Source organism: Piliocolobus tephrosceles, chromosome 20 (genome assembly GCF_002776525.5).
Source record: "Piliocolobus tephrosceles isolate RC106 chromosome 20, ASM277652v3, whole genome shotgun sequence".
Taxonomy (NCBI): Eukaryota; Metazoa; Chordata; class Mammalia; order Primates; family Cercopithecidae; genus Piliocolobus; species Piliocolobus tephrosceles.
The window spans coordinates 24,585,300-24,590,894 of NC_045453.1; the positions used below are offsets into that span (position 1 = coordinate 24,585,300).

At 47.0% G+C, this 5,595-nt stretch overlaps 1 non-coding gene across 1 annotated transcript; it reads left to right on the forward strand.

Moving 5' to 3' along the window:
- Positions 1-2,040: 2,040 nt before the first annotated feature.
- LOC111521052 lies at positions 2,041-2,102 on the forward strand. Its single transcript, XR_002724848.1, has one exon. It is a non-coding gene; the product is annotated as a U7 small nuclear RNA (small nuclear RNA).
- Positions 2,103-5,595: the final 3,493 nt, after the last annotated feature.

Here is a 5,595-nt window from a genome sequence, read left to right on the forward strand (position 1 = left end):
ATACTCCTCCCTGCAGAGGATGAAGCCTAGTTTCCTTCTCCTTGAGCATGGGCTGCTCTGCATGCCCCCAGCTAGTGAATAGAATACAGCCGAGTGATGCGATGTTGCTTCTGAGGGTCCGTTTTTGTCCAGCTCTCTTTCTGTCTCTTGGGATGCTTGCCCTTGGAATCCAGCCACCATGGTGAGAGGAAGCCCAAGCCACAAGGAAGCCACATTAGAGGTTCTCAGTGACAGCCTCAGCTGCACTTGAGTGACAAAGAGCATGTGATCTGTCCTCAGCCTCTGACCTTTTTTTTTTTTTTTTTGAGGCCGAGTTTTGCTCTTTTTTTTTTTTTTTTGCCCAGACTGGAGTGCAATGGCACGATCTCAGCTCACTGCAACCTCCACCTCCCGGGCTCAAGCGATTCTCCTGCCTCAGCCTCCTGAGTAGCTGGGATTACAGGCGCACACCATCATGCCCCGCTAATTTTTGTATTTTTAGTAGAGACAGGACTTTTTCCATGTTGGCCAGGCTGGTCTTGAACTCGTAACCTCAGGTGATCCGCCTACCCCGGCCTTCCAAGGTGGTGGGATTACGGGCGTGAGCCACCACGCCCGGCCTAGCCTCTGACTCTTAACAGCTGCAGTCCCAATAATTGTGGACAGAAAAAGCTGTCTCCACTATGCCCTTTCTGAATTCCTGGCTCACAGAAGCCTGGTGAAATGATAAATCATGATTATTGTTTTAAGCCATTCATCTTGGGGATAATCTGTTACACAGTAAGGAATAGTTAATAAAAGGGAGAGGGTGGGGCATGGTGACTCACGCCTGTAATCCCAGCACTTTGGGAGGCCAAGACGGGCGGATCTCTTGAGGTCAGGAGTTTGCAACCAGCCTGGCCAACATGGTGAAACCCCATCTCTACTAAAAATACAAAAATTAGCTGGGCATGGTGCGGGTGCCTGTAGTCTCAGTTACTTGGGAGGCTGAGGCAGGAGAATCATTTGAGCCCGAGAGGCGGAGGCTGCGGTGAGCTGAGATGGCACCACTGTACTCCAATGTGGGTGACAGAGTGAGACTCTGTTTCAAAATAAATAAATAAAAAATAAAGGGGAGGGAGAGTGAGGTGGAAGGTGACAGGAGAGTGAGTGCTAATTAAACAGGGTGGTCAGGGCAGACCTCTCTGATGGGGGTACGTCTGAGCAGAGACCTGGATCGAGTGGGGGAGCAAGTGAGGTGGATACGGGGGAGAAGCTTTCAAGCGGAGAGAAGGGCCAGGGTAAAGGCCCTGGTGGAGGAATGCGCTTGTGATTCAGTATGGGGGCCAGTATGACTGGAGCAGTATGGAGGAGAAATACAGTGGCAGGAAATAAGATCAAAAGAAGGGGCGAGGAGAAATTGCAGGCTATGTAGACCTTTCCAGGGATTGAGCAGAGAATGCTGCAATATGATCTCAGCTGAAGTTTAAGGCTACTTCGGCTGCTATATGGAAAAATAGTGGTTAGTGAAAGCATGGACAGAGGGAGAAGCCAGCTGGGAGGCTACGATGGTTGTCCCGGTGAGACATGGACGGTGGCCAGCACTAGTGCGGAGGAGGAAGTGAGATGTGGTCAGAATATGGATCTATCCAAGGTAATGGCGACTCACTTTTTGATAGAAACAGGGTATCAGAGAAGCAGAGGCTGGCAGAGCGGATGAGTTCTAGGCGGGACTCAATCTGTGGACCGTAGACCAGCAGCATCAGCAGCACCTGCGTCACGTGTGAGAAACGAGGACTCTCGGGCGCTGCCTCTACCTACTGAAGTGCAGCAAGACTCCCAGGTGTTCCCCATGCACATCAAACTTTGAGAAATGTCATTCCAGGTTGCTGTCAAGTCTGGCTGCAGATTTGAAACACCTGGCAAGCTTTTACGACCGATGCCAATGCTAGGTCTGGAGGTGGAGGGGCTGTGTTTGTTGGTATTCATGTTTTTTAGCTCCTCAGATGACCCTCATCTAATCCTCAGATCCCCATCCAGGCTTTCCACAAACTCTGTTGGTTCTGACATCAAAATATATCCCAGTGTTACAGCTCTTTCAGAATTTGTCTAGCAGGCTTTCCGGTTTTTGCCGGAAAGCCCCTCTCATGCTTAAAACAATAAAAATTAAAATAAAATATATCTTAAGTCTCATGCCTGCAATCCCAGCACTTTGGGAGGCTGAGGCAGGCAGATCACTTGAGGTCAGGAGTTTGAGACCAGCCTGGCCAACAAGGTGAAACCCTGTCTCTACTAAAAATATAAAATTAGCAGGGTGTGGTGGCGGGCACCTATAGTCCCAGCTACTCAGGAGGCTGAGGCAGGAGAATTGCTTGAACCTGGGAGGCAGAGGTTGCAATGAGCTGAGATCACACCATTACATTCCAACCTGGGCAACAGGGTGAGACTATGTCTCAAAAAAAAAGATGAAGTCTTGCTATGTTGCCCAGGCTGGTCTCGAATTCCTAGCCTCAAGTGATTCTCCTGCCTCAGCCTTCTGAGTAGATGAGACTACAGTTGTGAGCCACAGAGGCTGGCTCCCACCCTCATTTATGTTATTTTTGGATTGAGTTTTCCTTTTGGTGTACAGTTTTTTTTTTGTTGTTGTTGTTTTTTTTTTTTGAGACAGGGTCTCACTCTGTCACCTAGGCTGGAGTGCAATGGTGCCATCTCAGCTCATTGTAACCTCGGCTTACTGCAACCTTCACCTCCTGGGTTCAGGTGATTCTCCTGCCTCAGCCTCCTGAGTAGCTGGGATTACAGGTGCCCGCCACCATGCCCAGCTAATTTTGGTATTTTTTGGTAGAGACAGGGTTTCACCATGTTAGCCAAGCTGGTCTCAAACTCCTGGCCTCAAGTGATCCGCCCACCTCAGCCTCCCAGAGTGCTGGGATTACAGGCATGAGCCACCACGCCCAGCCGACATGTTTTAACTCATCTATCCATTTGTGTTACGATCAGGAGGCAGACCAGTTCCAGCACTCTGAAGAGCTACCAGGACACCCTTTTTATAAGCACACCATCCTTCTGTGCCTAAGTGAAGATCTGGTGCTGGGTTTACAAGGGGAGGATGAGTGAAGTCAGGTGTGACGATTGAAGACTTGTGAGCAAAGAGACCCAGCAGGTCAAGATAGAGACATTTTTCCAACCTCAATCTAGGATTCAATGAGGATAGCAAATACATTTCATCTGATGTGCCCACTCCACCCAACTGCCTGGCAGGCTGGGTTGTGAAGTCCTCTAAGGCATATCAGGGCTCAACTGAAGAGTACAATGGTTGATTAGTGATGCCTCTTGTGGACACAGGCCAATGAAAGGGGGTGCAGGTGCTGGAGTGTGTTGTTAGTGTCAGGGCTGATTGTCTACCGAGAGGGCGGAGAATGCCCGAGGGGAATGAGAGAGAGAATATCCAAGCGAAATCAGATACCCATATATATTTTTGTTTTGAGATGGAGTTTCACTCGTTGCCCAGGGTGGAGTGCAGTGGCACAATCTCAGGCTCACTGCAACCTCCGCCTCCTGGGTTCAAGTGATTCTCCTGCCTCAGCCTCCCGAGTAGCTGGGACTACAGGCACCCGCCACCACTAATTTTTGTATTTTTAGTAGAGACAGGGTTTCACCATGTTGGCCAGGCTGGTCTTCAGCTCCTGACCTCAGGTGATCTGCCCATCTCAGCCTTCCAAAGTGCTGGAATTACAGGTGTGAGCCACCACCCCTGGCCCAATCTGTATTGGATATTAGATCTGAGATACTCCATCTTTGAAATGTTTATACCATCTGTCTTTAGTTGTGCTCAGTAACAAGAATCATGACTTCCTTATAAATGCATAAAATCTCAGGGAGACAGAGAATTATGTTTGTGTGAGTATTTACAGTAGTGCTTAAAAATCCTGAATTGATTACAAGCTATCCCAGATGACTTCAAACACAACAATAGTGGAAGGAAGCAAGTTTATCATCAAAGAGAAAACTAGGAAGCAACTGTGGGAAATCACAGTTTGTCCAGATAAGAGAAGTCTACAAAGAGGCAGCAGGAGGGATTTGAACTGTTTTGTATTCTTACTGTAGTGGTGGTTACACAACTCTCAAAGTATGTTAAAACTCATAGAATGTACATAAGTATATAAAGTCAATCATTTAAAAATCTAAAATCTATTTAGTCATGAAATATGATGCTATAGAACTTGGTTTGCCTCGGGCATGGTGGCTCACGCCTATAATCCCAGCACTTTAGGAGGCCGAGGTGGGTGGATCACGAGGTCAGGAGTTCAAGACCTGCCTGGCCAACATAGTGAAACCCCGTCTCTACTAAAACTACAAAAATTAGCCAGGTGTGGTGGCGCATGCCTGTAGTTCCAGCTACTTGAGAAGCTGAGGCAGGAGAATCTCTTGAACCTGGGAGGCGGAGATTGTGGTGAGCTGAGATCGTGCCACTGCACTCCAGCCTGGGCAACAGAGCCAAAAAAAAAAGAAGTTGGTTTGCCAAAATGTGGCACACATAGAGCTGGTTGTACACAAGATGATATAAGATGAAACACAGATTAACATTTGAATTGTATAGTTATGTATTTGCACTAATTCATATTAGAAGAATATCTAGTTTATCAAGCCTATAATTTCAAAAAGACAATTATTTAAGGTTAGGCTAAGTAGAAATTTGAGGTGCTTTAAAGGAAAATATAAAGTAAATAATTGTACAGGTTTTATGCATATAGACAGGATTTTTGACTGGGGTATGGGAATAAAGTTATTTGTCTGAAAGCCCTACCTTGACTAGGTGTGGTGGCTCATGCTTGTAATCCCAGAATTTGATGGCGGGGGAGGGCAAAGATAGGAGGATTGCTTGACCCCAGGAATTTGAAGCCAGCCCTGGCAACACAGTGAGACCCTGTCTCTACAAAAAAAATAGAAAAATTAGCCAGGCATGGTGGTGCGTGCCTGTGGTCCCTGATACTCCAGAGGCTGTGGTAGGAGGATGGCTTCAGCCCAGGAATTTGAGGCTGCAGTGAGCTATAACTGTGCTACTGCACTCCAGCTTTGGTGACAGAGTAAGACCTGATCTCAAAAAAAAAAAAAAAAAAAAAAAAAAAAAGTCCCACTGTTACAAACTCTATAAAAGCAAGTGCAGAAAAACAGGGGTATTAAAAGATTATGTAATAATTTTAAAAACCAGTTACCAATGCATAACACTGTGAATGTATTTAATGCCACTAAACAGTACACTTTAAAATGGTTAAAGTACAAAAATTTATGTTATATATATTTGAACATGATCAAAACCCAATTTCCAAACATATATTAAAAATGGGGCCGGGCGCGGTGGCTCAAGCCTGTAATCCCAGCACTTTGGGAGGCCGAGACGGGCGGATCACGAGGTCGGGAGATCGAGACTATCCTGGCTAACACGGTGAAACCCCGTCTCTACTAAAATACAAAAAACTAGCCAGGCGAGATGGCGGGCGCCTGCAGTCCCAGCTACTCGGGAGGCTGAGGCAGGAGAATGGCGTGAACCCGGGAGACGGAGCTTGCAGTGAGCTGAGATCCGGCCACAGCACTCCAGCCTGGGTGACAGAGCGAGACTCCGTCTCAAAAAAAAAA